The sequence below is a fragment of the Bidens hawaiensis genome, unplaced genomic scaffold, assembly GCF_021521415.1.
Source record: "Bidens hawaiensis isolate Kalapana, Puna unplaced genomic scaffold, B.hawaiensis_p1.1 tig00023406_1, whole genome shotgun sequence".
NCBI classification, from domain to species: Eukaryota; Viridiplantae; Streptophyta; class Magnoliopsida; order Asterales; family Asteraceae; genus Bidens; species Bidens hawaiensis.
In genome coordinates, this window is record NW_027493671.1 from 182,179 (window position 1) to 197,781 (window position 15,603).

Here is a 15,603-nt window from a genome sequence, read left to right on the forward strand (position 1 = left end):
GGAAAGCTCGACTCATTTATACACCTAAAAATTTTGGATTCGACTATCTGAAATTTTAAGACGTACATTTGAAATTCTTGGCCTCCGTAGTTATATTTGGTTGATAATTTGAAACAAAGCAATTACAAGTTTCTTTGATTTACAGTTAACTGGAAGTTGCCCATGTGAATTAGAAGATACATCGCTGGCATAGGGGGATAACAACTAAGCTTACAGAAAATATGGCATCCATTTTGTAAAATAACTAATGAAGCAATTGCAAAAGTATTTGCATTTAGTGGTGATGACGGCGTGCATTAAAGAAAATCTTATCTTGTTTGGTGGTTTTGACAACAAAAAAAAAAAAAATCTAACACTTAGAAATGAAAGAGAACAATACAGTATGACGTAGATAATTAATACGTCCACAAAATCTTTTGCCAACATGTCATGTCATGTGCACCATTCTTGTATCTGCCAACTAGAATGAAATATCTAATGCTCATTCGGTTTCTTACATGTGAAAATACCTGATGGTCCCACAATAGTAACAAGCCAACACCGAAGGAAGAGGTAGGATGCTTGCCTTTCTTTTGTTTAGCATATTATATTATAATTAATAATAAAAGAGTCGAGTCAAATGAACATGATGACGACCGAGGACTCACTCCTACGAGGTACGCTGGAACCGCGTTTGTTTTATATACCGGCGTTTAAGATATACAAAGGTGTAGCTGCCTCTATGCTTACGGTCCTCCTGGTTGCGCCGTTAGAGTTAAGTCTAACGTCATGGTTCACTTTTTGCCTAAAACCAAACTAAAAACCTAGACTTAGCCTTTGAAAACGCTTTGGTTTTGGTTATGGGTTTGCATGCAGTTTGAGCTTGAAAATTTTGTATTGGCTTAAAATAATAAATTTCGGCTTAAATGAAATGGTTTTGTTAATTAACAACTATGCCCTGTAGGCAAATAATAGTCCCAACTTCACTTTTGGCTAACGGTACCAACTAAACTAAAGCTGTATTTTTTTTGCCAATGGTCCGCGACCAACCATTCGCTAATCTGATGCTTACATGGCAAGCCTCTATGTGGCAGCATTACGTGGCAATTGTTTCTTTTTAAGAAATTTGGTTTTAAATAATCCTAACTATGCCCTATTGCAAACAGTCCCGACCAAAGTTTTATTCTTTTCCAACGGTCCGCTTGGCGTGCCATGTAAGCAATAGACTAACAGTGCTAACTAGTCGCAGACCGTTGGAAAAAAAATGCACCTTTAGTTTGGACCGCGACCAACCAAGTGTGAAGTTAGGACTGTTATTTGCCGGCATGGTTGGGATTATTTAAAACCAACTTTTCAATTTATTATTATACATGTGAGCTAAAATATGTGAGTTAAAATTTATTAAATTTATATAAATACTTAAAATAAAAAATGAAAATCTATAAATTCGGTTCGTTTTTTTTTCAGTTTTTGTTACATGCAAAACCAACACCGAACTACCTGTTTTTGTTTTGGTTCGGTTTCATGAACACCTGCATGTGTTTTGATTCAGAAGGTTAGAATAAAATACTCTTAAGTTGGTATTTGGATAAAATTCTAGTATGAAGCTTTTTTAGTGTTTGATAAGTTTGTGTAAGATTCCCATCTTTTGGTACCTAATATTGTTGCTCAATTTTTTGTTAGCATTTTGTGCTTGAAGAAGATATGCTAGAAGTTGACTGTCCATGCGTGACCCCTGAGGTCGCCTTGAAAGCTTCTGGTCATGTTGATAAATTTACTGACCTTATGGTTAAAGATGAGAAGACCGGTAATTGTTACAGAGCTGATCACCTGCTTAAAGATTACTGTAAGGATAAGCTTGAGAGTGTCCTGACTATGTCGGCCGAGTTGAAACATGTTCTTGCGGTTCTTGATGATCTTTCTGTCGAACAACTTGGTGCCAAGATCAAGGAATATGGTATAGTGGCACCAGATACCAAGAATCCTCTTTCGGATCCTTATCTGTTTAACCTTATGTTTCAGACTCAGATTGGTCCATCTGGTGCGAGCACCGGGTCAGTCATGTTTTCTTACAAAACATATTTGTTATGATTTGCCTTTTGCACCTTTTTATTTATGCAACAGTTTTTTTTATATGTTATTCAGGTATATGCGTCCTGAAACAGCACAAGGTATATTTGTTAACTTCAAAGACTTATACTATTACAATGGGAACAAGCTTCCCTTTGCTGCTGCTCAAATTGGTCAAGCTTTCAGAAATGAGGTCATTTTCTATCTTGAGTCCATATTTGTGTATCTATAAACTGATTATTTGGAACTCATGCAATAACTTTTGTTTTGACTTTTTCGCTTCATTTGGTTGTAAAAAGTCTTTAAGTGTAGTATTTTGTCAAATGCAATATTAAGTTGGAATATTTTCAAATTTGTATGTTGGAAATTAACATGTGTTTTGATCATTTCAGATATCTCCTAGGCAAGGTCTTCTACGTGTCCGCGAATTCACCCTTGCGGAAATAGAGCACTTTGTGGACCCTGATGACAAATCACACCCAAAGTATGCTCAAGTGTCAGACCTTGAATTTCTCATGTTCCCAAGGGATGAACAAATGTCAGGCCAATCTGCAAAAAGACTTTGTCTCGGTGAAGCAGTTTCTAAGGTTACATTTTTCGTCTGTTTAAATTAATATTAACTCCAATTAACATAATGCCATATAAACATAATTTATATGACATTGTTCAACTTTCTACAGGGGATTGTGAATAATCAAACACTTGCATACTTCATTGGGAGAGTTTATCTGTTTTTGGCACGGTTAGGTATAGACAAAAATCGGTTAAGCATCTTCCAAATGAGATGGCTCATTACGCTGCAGACTGTTGGGATGCTGAAATCGAGTCCTCTTATGGTTGGATTGAGTGTGTTGGGATTGCTGATAGATCTGCATATGACCTGCGTGCACACACAGTAACTAGCTTATTATTATGCTTTTGAGTTTAGTTATTTAGACATGCTTTTTATTTTTGAAAAAATATACATTTGTATTTGTAGGACAAAAGTGGTGTAGCTCTTGTAGCTCAAGAGAAATTTGCAGAACCAAAAGAAGTAGAGGTAAATATAAAATATTGTGCTTGTGATGCTTATTATTATTTTTTTATAAATTGAGCAGCTGCTTATATTTAATTGTTTTCTAGAAATTGGTTATTACACCTCTTAAGAAGGAACTTGGCCTTGCTTTCAAGGGTAGTCAAAAGATGGTGGTTGAAGCACTGGAGGTAAAACAATTCATCTGTTACATCACTCTTTCCAGAATTAATACTGAAAAGTCAGTATGGTTGTTAACAGTAACTATTATTAGATAAAAGTTGCATTAACCTATTGTAAAATAATTATCTGTAGTATGGTTTTATTTAATCGTATATGATGCATTAACTTTAACCTAAAACTACAGTTCTACATGTTATCTTAGTCTTAAATATATATAAGCGAAACCTTCCTTTATTTTCTTAAGCCACCAGATTGCTTTATTATTAAATGGAGGATTCTCATACATTTGACCAGAATTCACGGGTACGGGTCTCACCAAACTCATATAACCCTTAAACGGGTTATAACATCTCATTAAATTAAAAATTAATCTCACCAAATATTTGATATGAATATCATATAAAATATGGATATACTAAAAATTAATATCCGATTTTTTAACAAAAAATATTATTTATAAATAAGAAACAGTTTTATAGTAAAAAAAAAAAATAGACAAGCCATAGGTCTCACCAAAGGGTTATAACATCTCATTTATTTGTGAAACCCTTTTATCATTAAACCCTAAGTATATTATTAAATTCCTTACAATAAATAAAATTATAATTCAAAAAAATATATAAATATTAGAAACGAATAATATAAAACAACCCTCGTAATACGGAGATAAAAACCAGTTACTCTATAATACTACAACTATACAACAAAAAATAGAAATGTAATGCTTATAAAAGGATCATGTCTAAACTATAAAATTGATTCTCATTTTCATATATCTGTTAAAATTTGGCATAAAATTAAGTGTTTTGAAAATTAAAGTATAAATTTAAATGGTGTGAAACGGTCAACTTGCAAAACCTGCCAGGTCAACCAAAAAACGATCCATTTAGCTTAACGTGCTTGCAGGTCTGACCGAAACTGACCTGAATCCATTTGAACTAAACCCCGAATCCTCAATGTTCGTGTTAGAGTTGTGTCGTATAAGAATACCATTACCGTATTACCTTAGGTAAGTGTGAGTATTTAACATGTGCTATTTTAGGCTATGGACATGAAGGCTGCTTTAGAAACCAAAGGGGAGATGGAATTTGAAGTTTGTACTCTTCAAAAAACAGTTACCATAAAGAATAACATGGTGACAATTGCAAAAGAAATTAGGAAGGAACATCAAAGAGTGTTTACACCTTCTGTGATTGAACCATCTTTTGGCATTGGAAGAATCATTTATTGTCTCTATGAACACTCATTTTACACGAGGCCTGGTGATGAACAGCTGAATGTTTTCCGGTTCCTCCCTCATGTGCCCCCCCATCAAATGCAGTGTTTTCCCATTGGTTCAAAATCAGGAATATGAGGAAGTTGACAAACAGATTTCTAAATCTTTGACCGCAGCCGGGATTTCAAACAAGAAAGATTTTACAGGTATGCCATTTATTTTGTAAAATTATCCTATTTGGTTATCTTATGCATTTAAGTCTAAAAATAATCATTGTTGATGAGGAAATTGCGGTTTCGTTCTTGTGGTTTGTTAACAATAGTTTAAAAACCGCAATTTTAAACTTTTTTTTTGACAAACCAGAGAGACGAAACTGCAATTTACTCGAACTTGCTATCTTATTCTTCCAGCTTCAAACATTAAAACGTGAACGGGACCTATTATGTTAACATGCTATCATTTGTAGGTACGTCGATAGGGAAAAAATATGCAAGAACAGATGAACTCGGTGTGCCATTTGCTGTAACTGTGGATTCCACATCATCAGTGACAATTCGTGAGCGTGACAGCAAGGCTCAAATCCGTGTCAAGGTGGGTGAGGTGGCGGCAGTGATAAAGGATCTGTCAGATGGGCAATGCAAATGGGCTGATATTGTAAAAAAGTATTCTGCTGGCACTTCAGCTAATCTGAAGATGATAGGGTTGTTAGTAAGTTGTTTCTTGATTATCGTATTTAGCATTGGATTCGGCTTAGAAGTCTTGGCTAGGGGTGAGCAATAACCGAACCAAAATTAACTGAAAATCGGCATCGGTTATTTTTTGTAACCTCGGTTTACCAAAATTAACCGAATCGAATTGCAGCATTAATATTTTCATATAGTTCTAGCTTTTTACCTTTGTTTCATGTATATTATGTTTCTTTACCACTATTTCATGTACTTAAACCTCCATTTCATGTATATATATATATCTCTATTTCATGTATTTATACCAAGTGTTACGAGCACAAGATAGTCGATCACATGGGGACAAGCATGGATGCAATAAGAAGATGTCATGTGATCAAAGCAAGGACTTCGAGCACAGTTCAGTTCTCCGAGCAAGATTTACATCCGAGCATGCTAAAGATTTGTGACATTTGAGCCAAAACAAGGTACACCTCAGTACGTATTTATCGATTAAGCAAATAAACGCTTTTTGCGTAACAAACGAACTATTAACCGAACGGGTCGGGTTATGACCCAGATATCCCGGGGGACCATCTATAAGTGATATACGTTTAATATAAGCTAAAATATTATTAATATGGCCTTAGTTCGATAGCAAATAAGTTAAACGAAAACATGCTCGTTTAACTACCCGCTATAGATTTAAACGCGAAAGATAGTTACAAACCAAGCATTGTACCATCCGTTAAGCCGAAAAAGACTTACCAAACACTTATTTGAAATGTTTTAAGCGATCCGTGAAAATATTTTCGAATTTTACAAACGTATAATATCTTTTTCTAAATTTACAATAAACTAGCCGAAAAACACTCGTTTTCGCACTGTTTGTTGTACCCAATATATTTTTCTCGCCAAAAACCGAACCCGAAATAAATTTGGACACGGCATTTCGCGTTCTGACACGCAAATTGGGAAAAATGGGCCCAAGTGGAGGCCCAAACCAATTTCCGGGCGCCACCCCATATATTGTTATTACTTTTTGTTTACTTATCACAAAAGCTACTTTAAAGATATTTTAAGCACAAATCCAGAAACTAGAGAAGAAGGTCGGCTATTCTTTCATCTTTCAAAATAAAGCATCAAGTAATTAAAAAGATTTAATCAATTTTGTGCATGTTTAATATTGATTAATACCATATAAACATAGTTTGATTACCAAAAATCATTCCTAACCTAGCAAAAATCCTAAAAATGGTCCAAAAACATGTTTTGATCATACACATGGTTAGGAATCAGAATCTTACTTTTTTTTGGCCATAAACACGGATTAAAGGGTTTAAACGACGTTTTTACGGTTCAAAAGTTTGGTTTTATACCCTAACCTAAACCCTAAGTTGAGGGGCTGTTTTGTTGATGAAACTTGCTTGGTTTGTGATATAGGACCTGTATCTAGCTTTCATAGGAGCACAAGAACCCGAAAACTTGATTAGAAAGGCAAAAACAAACCGAAACCGCTAAGGTAATACCGAAACACTCGATTACGGGCTGTTTAGGTTAAGGTTGTGATGTACATATTTTTAGGTCTTGACATTTTTCAGGGACATCAAGGACCATGTCATTGAGTCACTGTTCAAATTTGGTAATTTTTCGACCATCCGAGAATATTTGACGAATTTATTACCGAATTGGGACGTTTAATTGGGAAAAATAGTTAAAATGCTTGAAAAATTATGAAATTTTGTTGGGAACTCAGAATTGGTATATTTTGATCACATATGAAATTTGTGATCATTTGAAAAAGTGTAAGGGTGTTTTATGTATATGCGTTCGTATGAATTTTTATAGCCGAATTTGGGCTGAAAAGAATTTTGAACAAGATTGTTGCATTCTGGAATTGACACAGATGCTTTTGGGATATAATTTGAACATTCAGGAATTTTTATGGGATTTTTGGAAATCGTTTGGGATAAACGGACGATTTTCAGGCTAAATATACCTGATAAAATGAATTTTAATAAATTAATAAATCAGTAAATAATTCCAGAAATATTTTTATAAAAATCTACATATTTTATTTGATAAGTGGCTAAATTTTCATAATTTAATGATTAATGGTTAATTAATTATACTAATTTGAAGATTAAACAAATTCAATTTTAATAAAAACCGGCAAGTTCGCGATTAACGAACCTACAGGAATATTAAAACACCAAGAGTGATCAAAAATCATATTTTTGGATTAATTAAGTAAAAACGAACCTTCTTATGAGAAACCTAGACAATCTGGATAAATTGTGCACGTCTCTTCTCAAATCAAACTGAATAAACAGAAACGGGCCCCGTAGCTAATCCGGGACCCCAATATGTGATCTTTCTTTATAACTTAATCATTTTATTAACCAACACATTTACCCAAGCTTATTTCCCCATAACTGTTTTCAGAACGCGTAAACGAACAACTTGGCCCCGCTGGGAAAACGGGAAACTAAGCCAAGTTCGGTTTTAAGTATTAGTCATTGAACAACATCACAACCTAAACCTATTGCCACTTTCTGGGCGTTCCAGCTATACCCAGATTAGTTATACAGCCCAGTTTAGTATTGAGATTATAATAATATTAAAATATTAATATTATTATAATATTGATTATAGGGACCGGTAACTACGAGGCGAGCAAACCCTGAACTGTTACACTACTGATTACTGATTAAACGGTGAGTTTCATGACCCCACTTTTAAACTGTTTTTACGAACTTTTGGGGTGAAAAACATGTTGATACATATCTATATATACCATGTACTATTTGATGATGAGAATTACCTAAGTGCTAACACACGAAAGTCCCCATGAACACCGTGATTAACTTCGAGCCGGTGGCTTGTGAACAGTACTATTGGTTTGACAAACCCAAACGGAATCGGCCTGGTTGCCGTGTCACATAGCGCCGTTTGCACATGACCATACTTATACAAACAGGCTATGTAGTGTTAGACATAGCTACCGGGGCATGCTATGGGCGGAAGGGGAGCCACGGTGGTTGATTGAGCGTGGGAAATGGATGCACGCAGCATAGACAGTCAAGGCTTCACTGTAGCTTAGCATAATTACATCATAAACATACAAACAAACGCACTTGTGAACGTACATATATACATACTTGCGTAATTACAACTGCGATTGTTGTACGCACAACTGGTTTTTGAAACTCGTGAAACTCACCAACTATTTGTAGTTGACCCGTTTTAACATGTTTTTCAGGTACTAGATTGGATTAGAAAGTCAATGTGCTACGTGTTTGACTTGCGATCAATGCTGGGTGAATTGATGCAAGTGTGCTAGTAAGGAGTAAAGTCGCTTAATGGGCTGGATTTAGTTTGTATCACCTAGTTGTAAACAAAGTTAGATCGATTTAAAATATTGTAAACTAGTTTGTATTGTTCTTTATAAACAATGTGGTTGATACCAGAGGTGTCTGTTACATTTCCGTTTTACGCTTCCGCAAATTTCTTAACGGGGTGTGACAGAAGTTGGTATCAGAGCCATTGGTTATAAAGGATTAGGCTGTCCCTTTAGGATACCTAAAATAACCGTAGGCTCGATTAACTCTGGGAAAATAATTAAATAATAATTTAATATTATATACTGATGGATGCCGGGATGAACTTGTAGGGCAAGTAAGTCATTATGGTCCGGAACATAATAACAGATTTGCTTGTACAAGGGAATTCGGGGAGAAGTCTCGGAACGTACGGGTAGGTAAAAATGACAACATATGTGTATAAAAGATAATGCTGAGTATGTGTGTGTGTGTGTGTGTGTGTGTGTGTGTGTGTGTGTGTGTGTGTGTGTGTGTGTGTGTGTGTGTGTGTGTAACATACATACCTGCTTATCTGGAACAAGGTGTACGAGTACGTGTACGTACTATACTGTTGATAATACTAAGTCTCCGTGTAACGAATATTATATTCGATTATAATCAATATTAATTTAAAATTGTATTTTATTAAAAATAATATTATATTTTATCGTAATTAATATTATATCTGACCATAACAAATAAAAATATTTTATTTTGCCATAAGTAATAATATTCTCTACTATGATTCCTGTTGTCGAAAAATATTTTTTTTATAATAAATTGTTGAACCGAAAGTTTTCGAGATCTGGTAGCCTCATATCGGATGAAGAACCAGTGTTACCTATAAGTGAGAATTTTGATAAAGCTTTATCGAGTCCAAATTGAATCTTATTGTATGATCGAACCACAGACCGTGAGTAAATTCAAGGCCCAGAAAGAAACCGTGGAAGGTGTGATCTACATACGTTTATCTCAAGGGAACACAACATTTCTCGATTCGGGCCTAATCCTTATCTCATATACCAGATTCTAACAATAAACTAAACTATTTTCTAGTCATCTTTCCACTTCCGTTCAAAAATAAACACCACTTCTAAGAAAATACCTAGTAAAGTATATGGTTTATCAAATTATAAATATAATAACTATCTTATTGAATTTTCAATAATATAACAAACTGTGACCCCCTACATATATCTTAAACCAACTATAAAAATAATAATTCCTTTATATCTCACTAGTATCACCGACCTTGATTAACCCTCCTTAACTAATAAACATATCAAAACACCTGTGTACGAGTATCTCCAACCACTCCTATATGGATGCCACTCCGATCGATTTATCATAGAAGAGAGACCCCATGCTTGCGGACCTATGACGTGTCTTGGCTTATAGAGAACATACTTACTCCCAACTAATAAATCACCACTTTTGGTAGACCAAGCATGCTTACGAGTACTGAATAATCTGATGAAAGAATATTCTGTAGTTATATTTAATAACATCCAAAGGTCAAGGGGAATATACAAATGCCTCCGACTACAACATACTGTTTAAACTCATAACGAACCAATTCCTATTTACGGGAGAGGCAGAATAAAACAGTACACAATGGTGGAATTACATCTAAATAATTGTTGTGCAAGTTGTGAACTATTCGTGATTATTATAATGTGTGCTCGAATAGACAAGGATGGTATGACACTGTTGTGTATAATTCGATACCCCATGCAAGCATTTGGTAGTGTTTATATGAGAGACGATTTGGATCTAATAGTACAAACATTGACCCTTACCGGGTTAAAATTACTTGTCACGAGATGACAATTTTCGATGTATATATTCAAACAATGGCCTTGTTAGGCTAAATCTATGTGCTATCCTGAGTAAATGGATACGTGATTTGGTATGTGTCTGCAATTTGAATTACCTGCCTGTTAGTTAATGTGATTCCCTGTGTAATGAGTTATAGGGAAAATTCTATTATGTGAAGTTTAGTTGTTTATCATTATAGAATGGCCCTGAAGAAAACAAGATTGTTCAATAAGTCAAGGACAAGCCTGAAGACATCAAGAAGAATGAGCTTGCTCGATGGACTAATTTGAGCAAAGCAAGGATTGGTCAAAAGGGATGAAGCTTGCTAGAGGAGAATATCTTCACTGAAGATATTCTAAGTAAAGTATGCTCGAAGACACTCATCGAGCATACCCTGCATACTGAGTTTGCTCGAGCAAGAGACAAACCTTGCTCGAAGACTCTTACACTTGTATTTATTTTGTCTTTCATTATGAAATAATTAGGAACTTCTAGAAGGAATGTCAGAGTCTATAAATAGGGTCCTAGGTTTCCATTTAGGGCACGGATATCGACGCACACAATACGAGAAACATTCCAAAGAATATTCTATTTATTTCCTCGTACAGCCGACGCCGCCGTCACACACGAAATCCTAGACATTCCATTCACTATTGTATTAAATGATATATTCAATGCAGTGAATCTTTGTCTTTGATTGTGTTCTTATTGATTATCATTTATTGTTTCGTGACACAATCTACACACCTTCGTTCCCATCCGTTGGATATCCTGATTCCGCCGGGATATTCAATAGGCCTTTGGGTTATTGAGTCTGTGTGTTCTTGTCAACCTTTCCAAGGTTTGCACCCGACTCCCGGTCCTGAAAAGTGGTATCAGAGCTTTGGAAGCTCGCTGAAGGCCACGGGACTGAAGGTTTGTGAAAAAACTTGAAGCTTTACTCTGTCTCTCTGCTGCAAATCCCAGCTATGCTTAAATGGAAGACCAAGAAGTCTCTACCAACAAGATTCCTAGATTGCTTGGACCAAAAAATTTTATCAATTGGAAGGTACTCTTTGAAGCCGCTGTAATGACCCGGAGCTTTGGACATCTATTACAGAAGGAAACTATGTTGCCTCCACTGCTGCAAACAACAGTGCTACTGTTGAGCTGAAGATGAAAAAGAGAGATGACAAAGCACTATCAATGCTGAAGCTAGGTCTGTCTTGGGAAATCCTTACAACAGTCAACCATCACAAAACTGCTAAAGAAATTTATGATGAAGTTTTTGATATGTTTGAGGGAAATACGGAACTGAGAGACATCAAGAAAGACAGGCTGAAGCAACAGCTTGATAGGTTCAAGTTTAAAGATGGAGAAAGACTAAAATCAGTTCTGCAAAGGTTCATGGTGATTGTGAATGATATAAGAACAACTGACCTGTAGATTTCTGATTTTGAGCTAAACAATAAGCTTTTATCATCTTTGTCTAGTGAGTGGTATACAGCCAACAAATTCATCAAGGAAAAGGTAAATTTCCCCAACTTTAAGTTGGATGATGTAATTGCATTTCTCAAGGCTGCAGAACATGAAATGATCGTAAACCACATGATTAGAGAAGATAAACTCAGTTTTCAAGTGAATAATGCTCTTGTAGCTCCAATGGGAAATCTTTCAATCAAGAATCAGCAACCAATAATTGAAGAGCCATCTGAGACAAATTCAACTTGTGGTGGACAGCCAAGGTTTAATGTTCAGCTGATAGAAGATGATGTAGCCTCAACAGGAAGTGGACAGTCAGCATTTGTACAGAACAATACAACTCATGGAACTGACTACCAAGCTTTGTTCTCTATGTTTACTGAGTCATATCATGCATTTGTGGCCAAGAACCTGATCAACACAAGCATAGTGCAAGAAGATCTTGAGCAAATCGATGCTGATGATTTGGAAGACATGGACATCAAATGGCAAGCTGCCATGTTGGCTGTGAGAAGCAAGAGGCTATACAACAGAACCGGAAGATCAAGCTTCAATGGTCCAAATGAGAGAATAGGTTTTGACAAATCAAAAGCAATCTGCTTCAACTGTCAACAACATGGTCATTTCGCAAGAGAATGCAACATGCCCAAGAAAGATGGAAACCAAGTAAATCAAAACCAATTCTACCAAAATCAGAATCAAAACTTTCAACATCAGAGAAATCAGATCATCAATCAAAACCCCTATCAAAACCAAAATAGACCCCAGCAACAATCCCTTCAGCCTCAAAGGAACAACCAACAGCAGATTCACCATAATCAGAACAGAGTCAATCAAAACAATGTGAATCAGGTTAGGGATCAAGGGAACGTTACAGTAACAAGGGTGCCTCAGGATGGGGAGTTTGATTGGAGTAACCACGCAGCTGAGATTGAGAAGGTGTATGTTGCCTTTATGGCCAAAGTGTAAGACAAGCCAGAATCTTCTAATGCGCAGGTACATTCTGATATTTCAATTTCTAATCTTCTTATTACAATTGATGAACTCAATCAGGAAGTTGGAAAATAGAAAACTGAATGTGGAAGAAAGGAAGCATTCTTAAATGTGTATGAAGCCAGTGAAGCAACCTATGAGAATCAAATCAAGGGGCTTGAAGAAGATTGTATGCAAGCATACAGAACCCAATCAAGAATGACAATTGAAATTGAGGGTTTGAAAAAGTTGTATGCTGAAGAGAAGCTGAAGAATGCTGATTTGTTAAGAGTCTTTCAAGAGACTATGGGTTACCAAGGCGGTGTGAAGGAGGGCCAGTTCCAAAAGGGAAGCTTTTCACTTATATACCGTTTCTTAATTCATCATGTCATCCAGTCCTTATCTCCAAGGAGAGGGACTTGGACACTACTAAGCAGAGAGCTTGGGACTCTCACTGTGGCGATCTTATACCAACAGCCTTTCAATATATCAAGATTCATCTTTCAAGGATTGGTGTCAAATGCTGAGAAGGAAGTAAATCAAAGGTTTCTTATGTATCCTCTATTCCTGCAGATTTTGATAAACAGATCATTACCAGATCTTCAAAGAACGGGAGAGGTTTTAAGATTACAAGATCCCAATATCTGCAAACGAATGAAAGATGCTAAGAGCAAGTTTGAGGAAAACAATGATTGGGATGTTCTCCCATGGCTGCTGGTGCCAGCACTAGGTGCCATTGATGTGCCTATGACCCCTGGAAACAGTGATGATGAAGAGGATGATGATGTAGATGATGATGGTGCAGATGATGATAGTGATCAGAATGATGAAGGGGACAATGGTCCAGATGGTAATAACGTCATGGTTGTGGGTAATAATGATCATACTCAAAATGTTGTTGTTGGTGATAACCTGTAATTGACCGGTCTACTCATGAAGGAGATGATGCAGAGTTGGAAATTAATGATGGAAATGATGAGTCGGTTGAGGGTCCAAGCAACAAAGCTACTAAGCCTATAGATGATGATGTATTTGTAGCAAATGTGATATCAAATGTTGTTGACACCATACATAAGATCACTCCACCAGATTCACCACCTCCTGAGGTGTATAATGATGACACTGATTCTGTTGAAGTTGACAATGATAATGACAACATCTTTTCCTCACCTGCTATCACAGAACCAGCCTTGTCTGACAATGAATCACTTCATGATACACATATTCCTTCACCACCAACATCTCCATTAGCTGTACCTGTTACTATCTCACCACCTGCTTCCCAACCAACCCAACCCGTTCAAGATACATATATTCGAACACCACCATCCTCCCCAATACAAGATAAAACTGCTACTGCCCCTGCTCAACCAACTCAAACAATTCCCACAGACACTGAGCCATATAAGTTGCCATCTCCAGAAACAGCTGAATCTGAACCTTTTTCAGAACTTGCCCCAAAGCCCACTCAAGAAACCCCACCTTCAAGCCCAAATCTTTATGACATTGTTATTGAAAATGCCAAGCTTGAATTTAAGAATATTATGCTGAAGGAAAAGAATGCTGTTTTGGAATCAAGAAACAAAGCATTAGAGGCTGCACTGAATGAGGCTTTATTGATAATTCGAACCCTAGAGGGGCACTCTGAGGTTGAGAAGACCTCAGATGCACCAAAACAGGGGGAGAAACATGAAGAGGCAGAGGGATTAAAAATAATTGAAGAGTTATATGCTAGCTCTGATGAAGAGGTTGCAGATGTTGGAACATCAAATGCACTGAACATGATAAATCAAGAATATGAGGATGGAGATTCTGGTGATGAGGGGGAGGTAGGAGAGAAAGAGATAGAAGTGGAAGAAGAGACCCCTGAGCAAATAGCCCAACAACAAATCAAAGGCAAAGGGGTGGCTCTATCTGAAGAAGACCTTCAACCTATTCCAACCCATAAAGATAAATCTGGTGATGAGATCCTAGAAAAGGATAATATGATTGATCCTGATATTGCAGAGGTGGAATCCGTCAAAACAGCTATTAGGCTGATGAATGAAGAACTGGACTCATTAAATCAAGAAGATGAGGAGGCAATTCCACAAGATGTGCTTGAAGCATTGATCAAAATGAAGGAGAAGGAAGAGGAGGATGAGAGAATGAGAAAAGAGGCAGACGATGCAATCAAGGCTACTCTAGAGGCTCTAAATGCAAAACAAAATGATGAAACACAAAATCCTATGCAAACAGAACAAGAGCCTACACAAGTTGAACCAATATTGTTTGAACATGAAGAGAGAATCCAAAATGAGCCAAAGCTGACAGAGCCTATACAAACTGAAACTGAACATGAGCCGGAGTTGACAGAGCCTGTACAAATTGAAACTGAAACTACAAATCCAGAGGTTGAGACTGATAAAGAACAAGAACTTGGTCTAGGGCCAATAAATCAAGAACAGGATGAGACTATTGAAATATCTGCCAGCTCAATGGTGAAACTGGTTATAATGAAGGATCTGATAGATATTCTGAACAAACCAGAAGGGCATCATCCTAAGATAGTAATGGCTGCTAGAAAGGCACAAAGAGATTTGATTGACATGAGCAAAGAAAGAGAACCGGTGGTTGAAGAACCAGTTGAGACCACTGAACCAGTTATTAATGAAGCTACTAAAGAAGTTGAAGATACTCATGATAAGGGGCCACTCACAGAAGAAAACATTAGTGAAGAACCCAAGACTGATGAACCTATTGTTGTAGAAATGGTTGATAAAGAATCAGAAATTCAAGTGACACAACCTACCTCACCTATCCCATCTGAACCAAAACCTGAAGTGAGAGAATCACTAAAACGAAAAGATAAAGCTGAACTTGAAA

The 15,603-nt window shown here is 36.4% G+C and overlaps 1 pseudogene across 1 annotated transcript; it reads left to right on the top strand.

The window, feature by feature from the left end:
• The first annotated feature begins 628 nt into the window (after window positions 1–628).
• Window positions 629–12,735, top strand: LOC143567457 (glycine--tRNA ligase, mitochondrial 1-like; annotated as a pseudogene). The gene is made up of 12 exons (XR_013141419.1): window positions 629–771; window positions 1,663–2,033; window positions 2,125–2,242; window positions 2,442–2,636; window positions 2,730–2,944; window positions 3,029–3,088; window positions 3,172–3,306; window positions 4,287–4,666; window positions 4,927–5,168; window positions 11,731–11,814; window positions 11,863–12,090; window positions 12,619–12,735. The product of XR_013141419.1 is annotated as a glycine--tRNA ligase, mitochondrial 1-like (transcript).
• Window positions 12,736–15,603: the final 2,868 nt, after the last annotated feature.